Source organism: Pristiophorus japonicus, chromosome 9, assembly GCF_044704955.1.
Source record: "Pristiophorus japonicus isolate sPriJap1 chromosome 9, sPriJap1.hap1, whole genome shotgun sequence".
Classification (NCBI taxonomy): Eukaryota; Metazoa; Chordata; class Chondrichthyes; family Pristiophoridae; genus Pristiophorus; species Pristiophorus japonicus.
In genome coordinates this window covers 161,788,320-161,806,749 of record NC_091985.1, presented here as the reverse complement: position 1 = coordinate 161,806,749, position 18,430 = coordinate 161,788,320, and positions in this window count along the sequence as shown.

The window sequence follows — 18,430 nt, the reverse complement described above, 5'->3', positions numbered from 1 at the left end:
CCATGCCTTCAGCTACCAAGGCCCTAAGCTCTGGAATTCCCTCCCTAAAGGCTGCAGACAGGTCGAGAAGGAGGAGGAGGAATAGCTTACCTTTGTTGCAATCAATTTGGATGTCGTTTGTGACCTTGGTTAGAGCTGTTTCAGTACTTTGGCAGGGGCAGAAGGGATTCAAAGAAGGAGTTCCCGGAAATTGGGATTTGGGAAGCAACAACACATTCAAGATCTTTGGAGAGGAAAGGGAGGTTGGAAATGGGGCAATAATTTGCAAGGACGGGCGTGTCAACGACAATGTTCCCTTTAAGCTGTGCCACTGCACAGTGCTCCAGTGAACCCATGCAAATACTGAGTGATGGAGTGGGTGTGATTTAGCAAATCAGTAGCTGCAGAAATATCTTGAAGAATTGTAGGCCAAAGGCTAGATAGTTGGGAATTAGACTTGAGGGAGAGTTTGTACCAGGGCAGACACAGAAAGAAGTGAGGTTGGGAGGGAGAAGGGGAATATGGGTAGAGAGTGATATAAGGAAATGGTCGGAGATTGCCTTATTGGTGATGGGTACGGAGGGGATAGCGAGTCTATGTGAGATGTTAAGATTGAGGGGGTAGCCGTGTATATGGGTGGGGGAGTTGACATGAAGGGAAAGATTAAGGGAGGAAAGGAGGGCAGTGAACTCGGAAGAGAGGGAGCAATGAGAGTTGAGGTGGAGGTTGAAATCACCGAGGATGTGAAGTAGCTCGGTGCAGAGGCAGAGCTTATAAACCTCAATAGTGTCTTTATTTAATCATTACCCGGTCACAGCTCTTTACAAAAATTGTATTACTGCATCTGAAAATGCTGTACAAAAACCTTTAAAAATTCCTACCTGTTTCACATGTTGCACCTGAGGTGGTGCCGCTTACTTTGATTTTCCTTTTCCTTTTTGACATGATTGTCAAAATAATTGTAATCTCCTGTCAAATATTGGCAGCATAGGAACTCATCACCTCATTTCCTCTCAGAAAAAATACCACAGTAATATGTAAATCTAGGCAATAATTAACAAATTTAAATGCTCTACAAGGAAATATTAACAAATCCCTGGATTTCATGAACCAATGGAGATTGCATTGAACAGGAAAACAGAAGTCAACGGAGCTTGAAAGCCTGCTGATTGCAAAATGCAATTATTTGCACGAATCACTTCTCCTGTATGTGATATCTTTACAGAGACCACTAATAAACACATGCTACACAAGATGGCTCCTTAACAGAAACTGTCATCATGTGACTTTGCCACATGACCTTTTAGTATTAATACATTAGTAGTTGCATTACATCAGTAATCCACTAGGTGGAGCTCTATAACACTTCTCCCTCCTTATTGAAGAAGTAATCATAACAAAATAATCATTATACATAACTTGAATGGTATACACAATAAAAGGTATGAACTTATTTTGCCATATTTACAAATCAAACTTAACCACTGGTTTTCTGTTTCAAAGAGGTTACCTTCTTTCTTGAACAGAACTTTCCACTCTTGTTGTAGAACTTAGACTCATTCTAGGCTGAGCCTGAGGAGAGTTTTTATCCAAAGGCTGACCTTGATCTACATTTTGAGTCTCTACAACTTCAGACTGTTTGTCTGCCTCATTTGGACTCGGACTTAAATTCTGACTTTCTCTTGGACTTGTTTCCAGTACATCTGATGTAGGATTTGCTACTGGTACTCTACTTGTAACAAGACTATCTGACTCATCAAAAATAATTGAATCATTCCAACTTTCAACTCCTTCCACATCAGTAGGTAAAATATGATCAATGTGAACAAACCTAACCTTGCCATGATCAAACATCTTGACCAAATATGTGTGAGGGCCACATATCTTCACTCTAACCACTTTATCCATTTACGGTAATGGTTCTTCACTCTAACATTCTGATTCAATTTCACACTTCTCTCTCTTACTCTACCTCTATCATGATTCTCTTTCTGTCTTGACTGTTTCTCTTCTACTGACTATGCCAAGTTTGGCTTTGATAACGATAACCTGGTTCGTGGCTGTTGTTTGAGAAACAACTCTGCTGGTGTTCTACCAGTAGTTGTATGAGGAATATTCCGATAAAGAATCAGAAAATTTGCCAGTTTGTGGTCCAACAACAACTGCCATTTCCTAGGATTTGGATGCACCATTTGCATGATGAAGGCATGTTTTACAATTTGTACTGTGCGCTCTACTGCACCATATGAAGCAAGGTGGTGCAGTGGAACTTTGGTATATTTCACAATGTTTCTGCTCATGAACTGTGCAAATTCTTCTCAACAAAATTGTGGCCCATTATCAGATACAATTTCTTCTGGGAAGCCATATGAAGAAAACAATCTTCGCAAATTGTCTAGTGTTTTACTTGTTATTTTCCACATTGGAAACACCTATACCCACTTCAAATGACTATCACTATGCACAATTGTTGTCCTTCTAGCTCAGCAAAATCTACATTTGCCACACCCTGGGAGACCATTTCCATGGTTGTAATGGTACTGATGGTGGTTTCTTGCTCAACAATTGACATGTTGTACACTGACTGACTATGTACCCTATATCTTTATCTAGACCTGGCCACGATAAGTGACTGCATGCAACACTCTTGGTCAAGCACATTCCCAGGTGCTAGTCATGAAGATCTCCGAACAATTTGGACCTGAATTTATTTGGGATAACTACTCTTGCACCCAACATGATATAATCTTTATCCACTGACAATTCATTCCTATGAACAAAGTATGGATGAATATCTTCCTCTGAGACCTGGTTTGGACATCTATTCTTATGTAATCATACACCTTTGACATAACTAGGTTATGTTTGGTTGCTCTACAAATCTCTTCAGCTGTGACTGGCAGCTCATCAATGTATGAAAAATAGAACACTTCTTCCCTATCAGGTGTAACTTGTGATGGGGATGGCAACCTGGACATAGCATCAATATTACTGTGATCAACTGCTCGTCTGTACTCAATGTCATACGTACATACTGACAAAATCAAAGCCCATCTCTGCATTCAGGCTGCGGCTAAGGTTGGAACTGGGGACTTTGGATGGAGGGTTGCTGTCAGGGGCTATGGTCAGTAATGATGGTAAACTTACGACCAAACAAGTATTTGTGGAACTTGACCCCAAAAATTAATGCCAAAGCTTCCCTTTCGATCTGCGCATAATTACGCTCACTGGCACTGAGAGTGCGTAAAGCAAAAGCAATTGGTCTCTCCACCCCCCATGTAGTACATGAGAGATCACTGCCCCAACTCCATATGGAGAGGCGTCACATGCTAGCTTGATCTCCTTAGATATGTCATAGTGAACTAACATGGTGCTCTCTACCAACTGGCTTTTACACTCCTTGAATGCTGCGTCGCATTCTTCTCACCACTTCCAATGGACTTGTCTTTTTAGCAGCTCATTCAGTGGATGTAACACTGTCACCAAATTTGGTAGGAACTTCCCATAGTAGTTCAAAATACCCAGAAATGATCGAAGTTCAGTGACATTCTTAGAAGTGAGTGTATCTCTGATAATATAAACAATTGAGAGAACGTGAGTAAAACCGTGGCACATTACCACGGGGCCGGGGGGCAGTGACTGCATCCGGCCAACTCCTCCAGAGAAAAGCTCATTTCACAACCCATGGGGGATAGTTACGGGCTTTGTTATAGGCCCCGGATTAGAGGGCTAGATCCCGGCTGCTGGGTGGGCCCCGACTCCATTTGCTGCTCAGTGTGACATGTCGGATCTCTCGTCCGCGCCCTGCTTGTTTACTCAGGAGTGCTGAGCACATCGCTGGAGGCCTCGTTCCCAGTAACTAACTATTGCTCAGTATTTACCCCCTGCCCAGGGCCTGCCCAGCGCCCGGGATTTACCCTCCCCCTTGCCCCCCAAGCCACCCCGGGGCCCGCCCAGCGGCGTCAGCCTGTTGCATTTAGTTTAACTATCTCCTTCTTAGACGGTCCCTCGTTTCGAGAATGACCTGCTTCCACGCCAAAAAGGGGATGAGCTCACAGGTGTTTCAATGAAGGACCTAATATTCCAGGTCCCGAACTGCATGTTGAAGGGTGGAAGATGCCTGTGCGTGGATTTTTTTTTTAACGTGTAGTGGCCGTTGCACACCAGCCACCACACGGGCTTGACAGAGCTAGGCCTTGGTCCAGTGGTGAGGATTGACCAAGATGACTGGAGACTAGCTCTGCTGCATGGAGCTAGTGCACACACATATCGCAGTGTGGGCTGGCTGGCTCTTCTGGGCCCTGAACTCGCACCTCTCCTGGGGATCATGTCGCTGTGCAATCTCTCGCCTCTCCTGCTGTACCTGCCCACACTCCAATCAGCGACCTGGATTGTGGTGACATCCAATCCAGTTGCCCTCCTCCAAGTCGTTGCCCTCCTGAATCGACTTGAGCTTCGCGCTGTACTGCGCTGAGTGCTGGGCCACCTCCACACCACTCCTTTTTAGGCCCCGACCTGCCGATGGTGTTTCCTCGCAGGTCGGGGCAGCACTAAGACTATAATTGTTCTACTATAATAGATTGATAGACAACCATTCAATGCAGCAGTTCATCCCAGTATGACCTGGGCCAATTGCTTATAAATGCACATCAGCATTACCGATGGGTATCATAGCGTTAGGTTTAAAAGCAAAAGTTATAAAAGAGGACTTTGATAACTGTAGGAACACACTTCTGGAAGCTATTTACTAAATGATCTGTACACGGGAATTCGCTGATGAATTTGAAAGAAAAGAAAGACTTTATATAGCGTCTTTCACGACCTCAGGACATCCCAAAGCGCTTTACAGCTAATGAAGTACTTTTTTGAAGTGTAGTCACTGTTGTAATGTAGGAAATGTGGCAGCCAATTTTGCGCACACAAGCTCCCACAAAGTGCAATGTGGTAATGACCAGATAATCTGTTTTTGTGATTGAGGGATAAATATTGGCCAGGGCATCGGGGGTAACTTCCCCACTCTTCTTCGAAATAGTGCCGTGGGATCTTTTACGTCCACCTGAGAGAGAAGATGGGGCCTCTCTTTAACATCTCATCTGAAAGACGGCACCTCCAACAGTGCAGCGTTCCCTCAGTATTGCTCCTCCGACAGTGCAGCACCCCCTCAGCACGGCACTGGAGTGTCAGCCTAGATGAGGAGAGACTAGAAAGGAGGCAGTTAAAGATTAGAAGAGTGAGGGACGGAGGTAGAGGCAGAGGAGGATGGAGAAATTGAAGGAGTCAAAGGTGGAGAAGGAGAAGAACGGAGGCAAAGGTGGAGAAGGAGAGAGGGATGGAGGCAGAGACGGAGGGGGAAGGAAGCTGAGACAATCAGATGAGTGAGGTGCAGGCAGAAGCAGAGGACAAGAGCGACAGAGGCAAAAGTGGAAACGAGAATGGAGGATAAAATCATATTTGGAACAGAAGTGATAGAATCAGAATTCAGGGGAAGAGTAACAGAAGTAAGGAGAAACTGCAGGAAAGAAATAGACATGAAGGAGAGAGTCCTGTTCATACACTCTCGCACTTCAAAAAATATGAACATTTCTTGATGGGAATTGCCCCAAAAAAGTTTGAAATGGTAGAGCCTGACCTGAAAAGGTTTGAGAATGATAGTGTCAGGAAATCGGACAAGACCAGCATCTGGGCACAATTATCACCTTTCAGATTTTGCCTAGTGAGGAACTATCTGTGCTCTGTTCAACAGAGCATGTCTGAAATTTGAGGTGTGCTGCCAGGAAAACAAGTCAAGACTGGGAGTTCTACAATGTGGGAGGAGCAATGGGAATCAAATAAGAACATAAGAATTAGGAGCAGGAGTAGGCCATTTGGCCCCTTGAGCCTGCTCTGCCAGTCACTAAGATCATGGCTGATCTTCTACCTCAACTCCACTTTCCTGCACTATCCCCATATCCCTTGATTCCCTTAATATCCAAAAATCTATCGGCCTCAGTCTTGAATATACTCAAAGACTGAGCCTCCACAGCCCTCTGGGGCAAAGAATTCCAAAGATTCACCACCCTCTGAGTGAAGAAATTTCTCCTCACCTCAGTCCTAAATGTCCGACCCCTTATTCTGAGACTATGACCCCTGATTCTAGACTCCCCAGCCAGGGGAAACATCCTCAATTTATTTTGTCAAGCCCTGTAAGAATTCTATGTTTCAATGAGATCACCTCTCATTCTTCTAAACTCTAGAGAATATAGGCCTAGTCTGCTCAATCTCTCCTCATAGGACAATCCCCCCCATCCCAGGAATCAGTCTGGTGAACCTTTGTTGCACTCCCTCAATGGCAAGTATATCCTTCCTTAGGTAAGGAGACCAAAACTGTACACAATACTCCAGGTGTGGTTTCACCAGGGCCCTATATAATTGCAGTAAGATGTCTTTACTCTTGTACTCAAATCCTCGTAATAAAGGCCATGAATGAGGGGTTTTGAACAGGCATCCCACACCGAAAGCAGTCAGGAATGGGCGAACTCCACTGTAACAGCTGGTAATCTGCTCTACCTGTTGTAGGAAAGGCAGAGAGGTGTGGTTTGGGCGTCCGATTTCTCCCAAATTTGGAGCAGTGTCCACGCATGCCGACAGGAGAGAAGGAGCCATTTCAGTGTCCAATCCTCGGGAAGGTGTTCTGTAACTGATCTATCCTGTTACTGCACAAGCACGTGCACCCTGGCAGAAAGCCGTTGGGAGTGCCAGGCCTGTGGGAAATGGTTTGGCCACCTGGTGAGGCACCAGAGTGTATACATGGTGTAATGTATTTGCTTCATGGGTTCTTTGCTTAAGAATTCATAGCAACACATCGCTATTAAGAACCAGTTGGTTTATTAGCAAAGGTTTAACAATCACACTACACATTACCAGTTCATCCACCAGGCTCACAACCACCTGCCTCATCGTGGATCCCCCGAAACCAATTGGCTGGAGGTTTATTGAGTCTTGTGAACATCATGTGACTGGCTAAGCCACTCCCAACTCAACAGCTCCACAACTATTTTGTTGTATCTGTAAAACAATAAATCATTAAATCAAGTGCCTCTGGTTAAAGGGGGGGGGGCACTAAAACTGACAAACTTAAACAAATGAAACTTTAGACATAACGTGGTTCAAATTAAAATTTGGTTGTCGGGGGTGATGATGCACTCCAGTCCCTCCGGTGCCCACCTCTCGCGGAAGGCCGCGAGCGTACCGGTGGACACCGCGTGCTCCATCTCCAGGGACACCCTGGCTCGGATGTAACCGCGGAAGAGAGGCAGGCAGTCGGGCTGAACGACCCGCTTGACCGCCCGCTGCCTGGACCGGCTGATGGCCCCCTTGGCCATGCCCAGGAGCAGTCCTACGAGGAGGCCTTCCGATCTGCCCGTTCCCCTCCGCACAGGGTGCCCAAAGATCAGGAGTGTGGGACTGAAGTGCAACCAGAATTTGAGGAGCAGCCCCTTCAAATATTGGAATAGGGGCTGCAACCTCGCACACTCAACATAAACATGGAACACGGACTCCTCCAGACCGCAGAAATTACAGGCGGCCTGGGAGCCCGTGAACCGACTTAAAAACTTATTGCACGGGACTGCTCAGACGAGGATGGCAAAGTGGAGAGTGTGCAAGAGCATCAACAGCTCTACAACTATTTTAGTTATATCAGTAAGCAAATGCCCCCCTAATTAAAGGGGGGGGGGCACACTCCAAACATTTTTCAAATACCTCCTTTTTGTTTGAGGGCACTAGAGACACAATTTATACAAGTGCCCCCTGGCTAAAAGGGGAGGGGGACACTAAAACCCAGCACAATAAACTAATTCAACTTTAAAATCAAATTAAAATTTGGTTGCTGGGGGTGATGATGCACTCCAGTCCCTCCGGCGCCCACCTCTCGCGGAAGGCCGCGAGCGTACCGGTGGACACCGCGTGCTCCATCTCCAGGGACACCCTGGCTCGGATGTAGGCGTGGAAGAGAGGCAGGCAGTCAGGCTGAATGATCCCCTCGACCGCCCGCTGCCTGGACTGGTTGATGGCCTCCTTGGCCGTGCCCAGGAGCAGTCCTACGAGGAGGCCTTTGGACCTGCCCGCTCCCCTCTGCACAGGGTGCCCAAAGATCAGGAGTGTGGGACTGAAGTGCAACCAGAATTTGAGGAGCAGCCCCTTCAAATAATGGAATAGGGGCTGCAACCTCACACACTGTACATAAACGTGGAACACGGACTCCTCTAGACTGCAGAAATTACAGGCGACCTGGGAGCCCGTGAACCGACTTTAAAACTTATTGCATGGGACTGCTCCGTGCAACACCCTCCAGGCCAAGTCCCCAGATGAGGATGGCAAAGTGGAGAATGTGCAAGAACATCAACAGCTCTACAACCCTGTGAGCATACTCACAGGTGCATACAAAGCCGTTTCATTGCCAGCTCTCCAGGAAGGAGTTTGGCCACTTGTCCCTGCTCTTGTCGCACCAGAAGGTGATGATTGGGATGCTTTCACAGAAAGGCTCAAGCTATATTTTGTGGCAAACGACCTGGCAGGGGAGACGGATGCATCGGCAGAGAAACGCAGGGCTATACTGCTGACCAGTTGTGGGCCCGAGGTCTATCGCCTTGTCAGGGACTTGCTGGCACCCACGAAGGCCACGGATAAGACATACGATGAGCTGACTGAACTAATTCGCGACCAACTAAAACCAAAAGAGAGCATCCTCACGGCCAGGCACAGATTCTACAGTCACCGCAGACCTGAGGGCCAGGAGATTGCAAAATATGCTGCCGACCTCAGGAGACTTGCGGCACTGTGTGATTTTTGGCACGCACCTCAACAAAGCATTGCAAGACATCTTCGTTATAGGAATTGGCCACGAGGGCCTCCTTCACAAGCTATTATCTGTCGACAACACAGTCAACCTGCAGAAGGCCATCAGCATCAGTCAGGCGTTCATGACCTTGACCTGAAGCACCAAATTATTCATCCTGTGGACTCAAACCCAGCAAGTACTGTACACAGAATGGTGCCTTTCACAGGCAAGACTGGAGAACGTGGCTCTGCCCAGGGCAGAAAGCACAGACCTCAGGGTTCCAGAACTCAGAGTCCGCCGAGAGGTGCTAATCGAGTAGCATCATGTTGGCGTTGTGGAGGAAATATAAGGCTCACCAGTGTCGGTTTGCTGAGTACATATGCAAAGCCTGTAACACGAAGGGCCACCTCCAACATATATGTAAAAGAAATAGGACTCAACGTCTAGCAGAGGAGTTGGTAGATGACTTTGAATCCAGCGGGGAGTATGATGATGTGGCCAGGGAGGCAGCTCAGCCCCAAGAAGAAGTGTATACCTGCACCACCGATTGTCCTCTAAGGAAGATGAAAGTCAAGATAAACGGCGTTCCAGTCTTCATGGCAGTGGACACAGGAGCGAGCCAGTCAGTAATGAGCCAGGATGTGTTTGAGAGGCTATGGAATGAAAAACGACCCAAGCTGGTTCCGGTACAGGAAAAGCTGCGCACCTACACCAAGGAGCTGATCCCAGTCCTTGGTAGTGCGGGTGTAAGTGTAATCCATAATGGCGTGGTGCACAAGTTACCTCTGTGGATTGTTGCAGGTGACGGTCTAACGCTACTCGGAAGAAGGTGGATGGGGAAGATCCAGTGGAAATGGGAAGACCTCTTCACTCCAGCAATCGATGTCCCCCGTGCTCAGAGGCAGAGCAAAATCTCACCTTCGCTTGGGCCAGGCACCAGAGAACAGACCAGCACAGCACCTGAGGCACAGACCGTCCATCACGACTGTGTGGCAATGATCCAACCGGAACAGCCTAAAAGCACCTTCCCGGCTCCAGTGGCAGGATTCCTGGGAAGGAAGATCGAATTCACAGGCACTCTTCCAGCTTTTGTGGCAGAATACATAAGAACATAAACATAAGAACATAAGAATTAGGAACAGGAGTAGGCCATCTAGCCCCTCGAGCCTGCTCCACCATTCAACAAGATCATGGCTGATTTGGCCGTGGACTCAGCTCCACTTACCCGCCCGCTCCCCGTAACCCTTAATTCCCTTATTGGTTAAAAATCTATCTATCTGTGATTTGAATACATTCAATGAGCTAGCCTCAACTGATTCCCTGGGCAGAGAATTCCACAGATTCACAACCCTCTGGGAGAAGAAATTCCTTCTCAACTCGGTTTTAAATTGGCTCCCCCGTATTTTGAGGCTGTGCCCCCTAGTTCTAGTCTCCCCGACCAGTGGAAACAACCTCTCTGCCTCTATCTTGTCTATCCCTTTCATTATTTTAAATGTTTCTATAAGATCACCCTTCATCCTTCTGAACTCCAACGAGTAAAGACCCAGTCTACTCAATTGCGGGAGAAAAGGATCAAAACAGTCGTCCTTGAAGACAGAGGCAAGAGGGCGTCCCTGCTGCAGCAAGGTGCAGCATGGCATGGCAGGGTTCTCTTAAAGGAGACCTGCAACCAACTGAACTTAAAGAGACATTGTATGCATGGCAATCAACATAACGAACCGATTAAGAATGTAAAGAACAAAATGTTGTTGCGAGATGTCGAGAATAGGGTGTCCCCAAAAGTAGCAAGCGAGCGAATTCGGGAGGGTAAAGGCGCTGATCCTGATACCCTGCCCCAGGTCTATCCCACGCTGCAGGCACCCGATGGCACTATTCGTCACGGACCTGGAAACGAAAACGGCACCAATACGCGCAGTCGGCCGCCGTTGCCCACCATCCGGGTGGAGACGGCGCAGCCCCCAGACCCAGTCGTTACCTCGGTCATGTCCAGGAGTGAAAGGCCAGAACCAATGAGCTCCCCAAACAGGACCTGGAACAGCCAAGTTCCCAACACCATTAGAGAGCAGGCAGAAGATTCTGCAGTCCTCAAAAGAGGACAGGGAGGCCACACACATCTGTGGCTCTGCCCACCACTAGGCAATGGCAAAGGCCCTGAGTCCTGGCAAGCTAAGCAAACCAAGCCCACTCCGCTGGAAGGGAGCGCAGCGCCGCCATCAGACGACTAGGACCCCGTCCGGTTGCTCTGGAACTAGCGTCCTCACATATTTGCACTGCTACCTCAGTACTGACCATGATTGAACCATGAATGCAATCTACCCAATCCTGGCGCACGACCATAAAACATAACAAATGTAAGTCACTGAACCAAGGTGTCACGATACAAACTGTAAAAAAAAATTCTTCCTTTCTTTGTACTTGCACTGTGTCTGATCCCTGTATGCTGCATGATCTCGCTGTGGGGGGGAAATGGATGTATGTAGCCATGGATACACACATGGATCACACCCAGAACTCACTGGAATCTCCACTGCATCATCGAACCATCCAAACTGGTAACCACTACCCAACGTTGTGGCAAAAGGACTTGGGGGTTAACAGGAAGAGAGCAAAGCCAAAGCACAGCCAAGGTGCAAGGGCTATTGGCATTTAAGTCTGGGGAGAGCTAAGCCAGAGCACATAATGCAAAGGTAATTGGCACAAAGGACTTGGGGAAGAGTGATGTTATATATGCAGACTATAGATATACTCTTTGTGCAGTCACTGTATAGTTGCATAAGATGGAGACTTGTTTACCTGATGTACTATCAATAAGATTTACACTGTGTATATACTATGCTGGCACCACTAATGGGTGCAACTGGTGGAGACTGGGGTTTCCTGCCCTGGTGGCAGGGGCTGTATAAAAGGGGAGCCACCATGCGGCTGCCTCACTCTGGAGTTACGAATAAAGGACCAAGGTCATTACAGTTCGAGTACAACACATTGCCTCATGGAGTCATTCATAAGTACACTACAGACATAATACAGCCAGTGTGGAAAAAGCTTCAAGCATCAATCAGCTTTGGATCAACACAGGTGCATTCAAACAGGAAAGAGTTTGTTCAACCTGCGCACCAAGCCAAGTGTAACTGCTTGGGACCCGAGCAACCTAGTCTGTCTCCAGCTGCTGCCTCGGGTCTTAATCTGACTATTGCCCTCCCGAGGCCTGCACCCTTCCTTTCCACAGTGTACCAGTAATTGATCCACTGCCTTTTTGGACTGCCTCAACTGAGCAGCACTATTGCACTTAAAGAATAGAATTATAGAAATGAATGGCAAAGAAGGAGGTCATTTGGGCATTGTGTCTGTGCCAGCCAAAAAGAGCTATCCACCCTAATTCCACTTTCTAGCTCTTGGTCCATAGCCCTATCGGTGTAATGTATGCACCAGTGAGTATGCTCACAGGTTTGTAGAGCTGTTGCATTGTGAGTGGCTTAGCCTGTCATATAATGTTCACAAGACTCAATAAAACCTCAGTCAGTTGGGTCTAGGTCATCCACAATGACGTATACAGTTGTGAGCCTAGTGGATGAACTGGCAATGTGTAGTGTGATTGTTAAACCTTTGTTAATAAACCAATTGGTTCTTAATTGCAATGAGGGAAATGTATAGATTAAACATTTGTGATAAAAATAGCTTATCAAATATTATTTACTTTTTTTGTGTTTTCTTAAGAATTCATCTTAGAAGCTTTCTCAAAAGAGTGACCATCCATGCCTAACAATTTTGTTTGGATGTGTTCATCTGTTAATCCACATACAAATTTATCTCGAAGAGCCCCATTTAGGAATCCTCCAAAATTGCAGTGTAGAGCTAATTTTCTTATGGCAACAAGGCATTCACTGATGGTTTGATCAGGTCTTTGGTTACTCATTGCGAACCTATAGCTCTCCGCTATTTCTAAAAGCTATGGATCAAAATGATTCTCCAATATCTGTAGTATGTCTGAGAATGAAGCATCCTTAACCTTGGGTTAACCTATGAATTCTTCAGCAAAGAACCCTTGAAGCAAATACATTACAAAATGGCGACAAGAATGGGACTTTCTTCATGAAGATATACTGGCAGCGTGATTCCTGAATGAGAGTCTGGCAACACCATTTTTTTGTGAGTAGTGTTGAACTGACAAAAAGAGCTTGTGGAAAGCCATTTAGAGTAATTGAAAAGCAATTTAAGATTACTGAGAGTAATTAATGGCTATTAAGCTAAGCTAAGAAGGCAATATGGATGTGTCAACGAGCTATGTCAGTAATTTTGGAGCTTTTGACAAGAATAAGGAATCATTTAGATCCATTGTAAATGGTTTTTTTTAGAACTAGTGATGGCACAGCAGGTATGGAAAATTCACAATTAAGGAATCAAGCAGTTCGGGAGAAGATGAAAGCTATTTTGGCATCATGATTGGAGCAGAGAATTATAATATATTAGTGAATTTGTTAAGCCCGAGAAAGGTTAAGGATGCTTCATTCTCAGACATACTACAGATATTGGAGAATCATTTTGATCCATAGCTTTTAGAAATAGTGGAGAGCTATAGTTCGCAATGAGTAACCAAAGACCTGATCAAATCATCAGTGAATACCTTGTTGCCATAAGAAAATTAGCTTTACACTGCAATTTTGGAGGATTCCTAAATGGGGCTCTTCGAGATAAATTTGAATGTGGATTAACAGATGAACACATCCAAACAAAATTGTTAGGCATGGATGGTCACTCTTTTGAGAAAGCTTGTAAGATAGCCACCTCCATGGAGATGGCAGAGAAAAATATTAAGGAATTTCACCCATTATCGGCAGTAGTAGCAGTTCACAGTCACCGGGGCTGTAGAAACACAGAAGAGGGTGAGCTCCAGTTGGAGGGAGAGTGATGAAACCAAGGAGAATAGATGTCATAGGTGTAATGGCAACCATACCGCACAACAGTGTTGGTTCAAGTGGGCAAGATGCTACTGGTGCCAAGTAAGGGGACACATTGCAGCCGCATATAAATCCAAGGACAGGCTCAACAATAAACAAAGACGTCACTGGGTGGAAACTGATCAGAACAGTGTGGGTTTTGGTATATATACAGTGAAGGGCAAGGCAATACATTTCGTATGTCAGGATTTCAGAACGTTAGTACTGATTAATATTCGATAAATTAATATGCAATAGATACAGTGGCTGATTGCTCAATTATGAGTCAGGGTGTGTATTACAAGAATTTCAGAGGTATATCGCTAAAGGCGAGCTCAGCAGAGCTGAACTATATTCAGGGGAAATACTGCAGACACTATGACAAATGGAGAATATAGTACAATACCAGGGGCAACAAGCAAGATTAGCTATTATTATAGCAAAATATGTCAATTGGCCAACACTCATAGGCAAAGATTGGCTAAATGCTTTGTTTGGATTGGTAGTGTCTGTTGTACAGAAATGATTACGTCTTGGCTAGATACTCTGCTGGAGAAATATGCTAATATGTTTGAGGACTCATACGAGGGCATCAAGGAATACAATGCACATATTCGGATTAGGTCAGATGTCAAACCTATTTTTTGTAGACTAAGGCCGGTACCATATGCATTAAAATCGCAGGCTGAGCCACATGCAGTTTAAAAACCGAGGGCTAGTGCTGTTAGCTCGGAGTGCAGCAGCTCAGAGTGGGAAAACAGAGTTTGGTAAGTGGGAGAGTCTTAAGGGTTAATCTATTTTATACCATTTGAAAGCTGGTGGCAATTGCTAGTAACCTCTAAGTAAGATTAACAGTTAAATATTTTGGATTCTTCCAGGCTTAAGTAGAGGACAAACTAGCTAGCTCTCTAGTAGTTTGCTAAATAGCCAATTAGTTAAAACTAGTTAAAATCGGTTCTTTAAACAGCTGATCAGCGGTGACTCATTTGAGTCATAAGCAATTTAAAAACCGAGGGCTAGAAACATAGAAACGTAGAAATTTACAGTGCAGAAGGAGGCCATTTCGGCCCATCGTGTCCGTGCTGGCCGACAAAGAGCCACACGGCCCTCGGTCAGCAGCCCTGAAGGTTACATATAAACCTTTGAACAATGGAGAAAAGGTAAAGAGCACCCAGCCCAACCAGTCCGCCACACACAACTGCGACACCCCTTATACTGAAACATTCTACACTCCACCCCAATCGGAGCCATGTGATATCCTGGGGGAGGCAAAAACCAGATAAAAACCCAGGCCAATTTGGGAAAAAAAAATCTGGGAAAATTCCTCTCCGAAACATCCAGGCGATCGAAACTAGTCCAGGAGATCACCCTGGCCGTATTCGATTCCCTGCAGTACTTACCATATCTGCGCCGGCCAACGAAAGGTTATCCAGTCTATTCCCAATTACCAGCTCTAGGTCCGTAACCCTGCAGGTTTCAGCACTTTAAATGCCCATCCAACCATCTCTTAAAAGTGATTAGGGTTTCTGCATCCATCACTCTTCCAGGCAGCGAGTTCCAGATCCTCGCAACCCTCTGCATAAAGAATCCCCCCATACATTCCCTTTGAACCTTCCACCAACCACCTTAAAACTATGCCCCCTTGTAATTGACCCCTCCACCAATGGAAATAGGCCCTTGCTATCCACTATGTCTAGGTCCCTCAATATTTTATACACCTCAATGAGGTCTCCTCTGTTCAAATGAGAACAAACCCAGCCTAGCCAATCTGTCCTCATAACTAAGATTTTCCATTCCAGGCAGCATCCTAGTAAATCTCCTCTGCACCCTCTAGTGCAATCACGTCCTTCCTATAATACAGCGACCAGAACTGCACGCAGTACTCCAGCTGTGGCCTAACCAAAGTATTATACAATTTAAGCATAACCTCTCTGCTCTTATATTCTATCCTCGGCCAATAAAGGCAAGCATTCCGTATGCCTTTTTAACCACCTTATCCATCTGGCCTGCTACTTTCAAGGATCTGTGGACAAGCACTCCAAGGTCCCTTTGTTCATCTACACTATTAAGTGGCCTACCGCTTAATGTGTATCCCCGTTCCTTATTAACCCTCCCAAAGTGCATCACCTCACACTTCTCAATTAAATTCCATTTGCCACTGCTCTGCCCACCTGACCAGTAGATTGATAGCCTCCTGTAGCCCATGACTTTCCTCTTATTAACCACACAGCCAATTTTAGTGTCATCTGCAAACTTCTTAATCATACCCCCTATATTCAAATCTAGATCATTGATGTATACCACAAAAAGCAAGGGACCCAGTACTGAGCCCTGCGGAACCCCACTGGAAACATCCTTCTAGTCACAAAAACATCCATCAACCATTACCCTTTGCTTCCTACCTCTGCTCTGCTGAGGTGGACCTATGCCCTTTTAAAGGCATAATGACTAATGTTTAAGAAATATACAGGCGCAGATCAATTAAGTTAAATTAATTAACAATCCCAAACTTCTATTTTCAGGTTTATATTTCAACATCCTAAATTGCTACTCACTTAAATCTGAATGGTGTTCAACTTCAACGAAGCAGTAAATTTTGCAGTAATGTACTAAAATAACATGCCAGATTCAATCTAAAATGCAAAACTCTCAAGTGAAACAATTTATTTTTCCACCCTGCTTTTACTACTAATTTTCTGCAGTTCTTCTCTCTTGAAGGTACTGACTAATTGCTGGGATTGGTTCAATCGGCCCTCCTATTCAAGCAACTATTCTTCAAATACGAGTCTAGACAGCGAGTAGCAGCAGGTTGAGAGATTGTGGGAGGAATTACTGCCAAGGTCAGTCTTATCCTCGTGGACCTCCACATTTGTGAACTTCAAGCAGGACAGCAATTAGGGGCAGGAATCGGACTGATTTCTACCTCCCGAACACTGGGTGCCGAATCTAATTGTAGCACACTTACTGTTGCCATGGCTGTAATCAGTTCAGTCAACAGACTGGGTGCTGAACCTAGGCTAAGCAGTATCACTTTCAGTCAGCTGAAAGACTGTGGTGACTAATTAGCTTGTTGTAACACAGCGCACAAAATACACATTTCAGTATTGTTTGGACAAGGCAGATATATACACTGATTTTTAAAGCCAGTCACGTCAGTACCAGTGTTGTCACTAGGCTTTTATCTAATTGCTACTTGGAGGAGATAAAAACACACACGTGGCACATGATTTTCCATCGCTGTGTAAGTCTAATTATCTCAAAACTGTTCCCACCAATATTTAACCAGAGTATTATACATACATCTCAAAATATTCCTTCTGAACAGAAAGAAGATGTAGTATGAAATTTTGTGTCTGCCATTTAGCTTTACTGAAATCTTAGTGACATGGCCCCTCTGATTCTTCTATTATTTATAATATTTAGAGGCTGGGCTGTTAGCTCTGAGTGCAGCAGCTCAGAGTGGGAAAACAGAGTTTGGTAAGTGGGAGAGTTAGAAAGATAGAAACATAGAAAATAGGTGCAGGAGTAGGCCATTCGGCCCTTCGAGCCTGCACCGCAATTCAATGAGTTTATGGCTGAACATGCAACTTCAGTACCCCATTGCTGATCCCCCTAGTAGTAAGGACTACATCTAACTCCTTTTTGAATATATTTAGTGAATTGGCCTCAACAACTTTCTGTGGTAGAGAATTCCACAGGTTCACCACTCTCTGGGTGAAGAAGTTTCTCCTCATCTCGGTCCTAAATGGCTTACCCCCTTATCCTTAGACTGTGACCTCTGGTTCTGGACTTCCCCAACATTGGGAACATTCTTCCTGCATCTAACCTGTCTAAACCCATCAGAATTTTAAATGTTTCTATGAGATCCCCTCTCATTCTTCTGAACTCCAGTGAATACAAGCCCAGTTGATCCAGTCTTTCTTGATATGTCAGTCCTGCCATCCCGGGAATCAGTCTGGTGAACCTTCGCTGCACTCCCTCAATAGCAAGAATGTCCTTCCTCAAGCTAGGAGACCAAAACTGTACACAATACTCCAGGTGTGGCCTCACCAAGGCCCTGTACAACTGTAGTAACACCTCCCTGCCCCTGTACTCAAATCCCCTCGCTATGAAGGCCAACATGCCATTTGCTTTCTTAACCGCCTGCTGTACCTGCATGCCAACCTTCAATGACTGATGTGAGTTCGATGAAGTAGGGGCGAGAGGTGTTGCTTTACCTTGTTTATCCTAACTTTTTCCTCAGTGCGGTGGCGTACTTGAGCGGGAGCAGACCGAGGCCCGAGAGTGGGGATAAAAGCCACAGCAGACCACAGCATACGGCCAGTGTGATCTCCCTGACTAGTTTCCATCACCTGGTTGGGTCGGAGAGGAATTTTACCAGATTTTTTCCCCAATTGGTCTGGGTTTTTATCTGTTTTTTTGCCTCTCCCAGGAGATCGCATGGCTCCGGGTGAGGAGAACTCTGCTGTGTGACATCACAGGTAAGGCAGGTAAGTGATTGCTAGTGATTGTGGGCAAAGTTTTTCTTTTAAATTAACATATAGCATATAATTAAATTCTAAAAACTAACCTTTATTTGTTTAACTAATTTAATAAACTATATAGGGTAAATACTTGATTAATGCTAAATTAATTAATTAAATAAAATAATGGAAAACAGGAGATGTGTTGCTGCTGCAGTATGTGGGAGCTTCTGGAC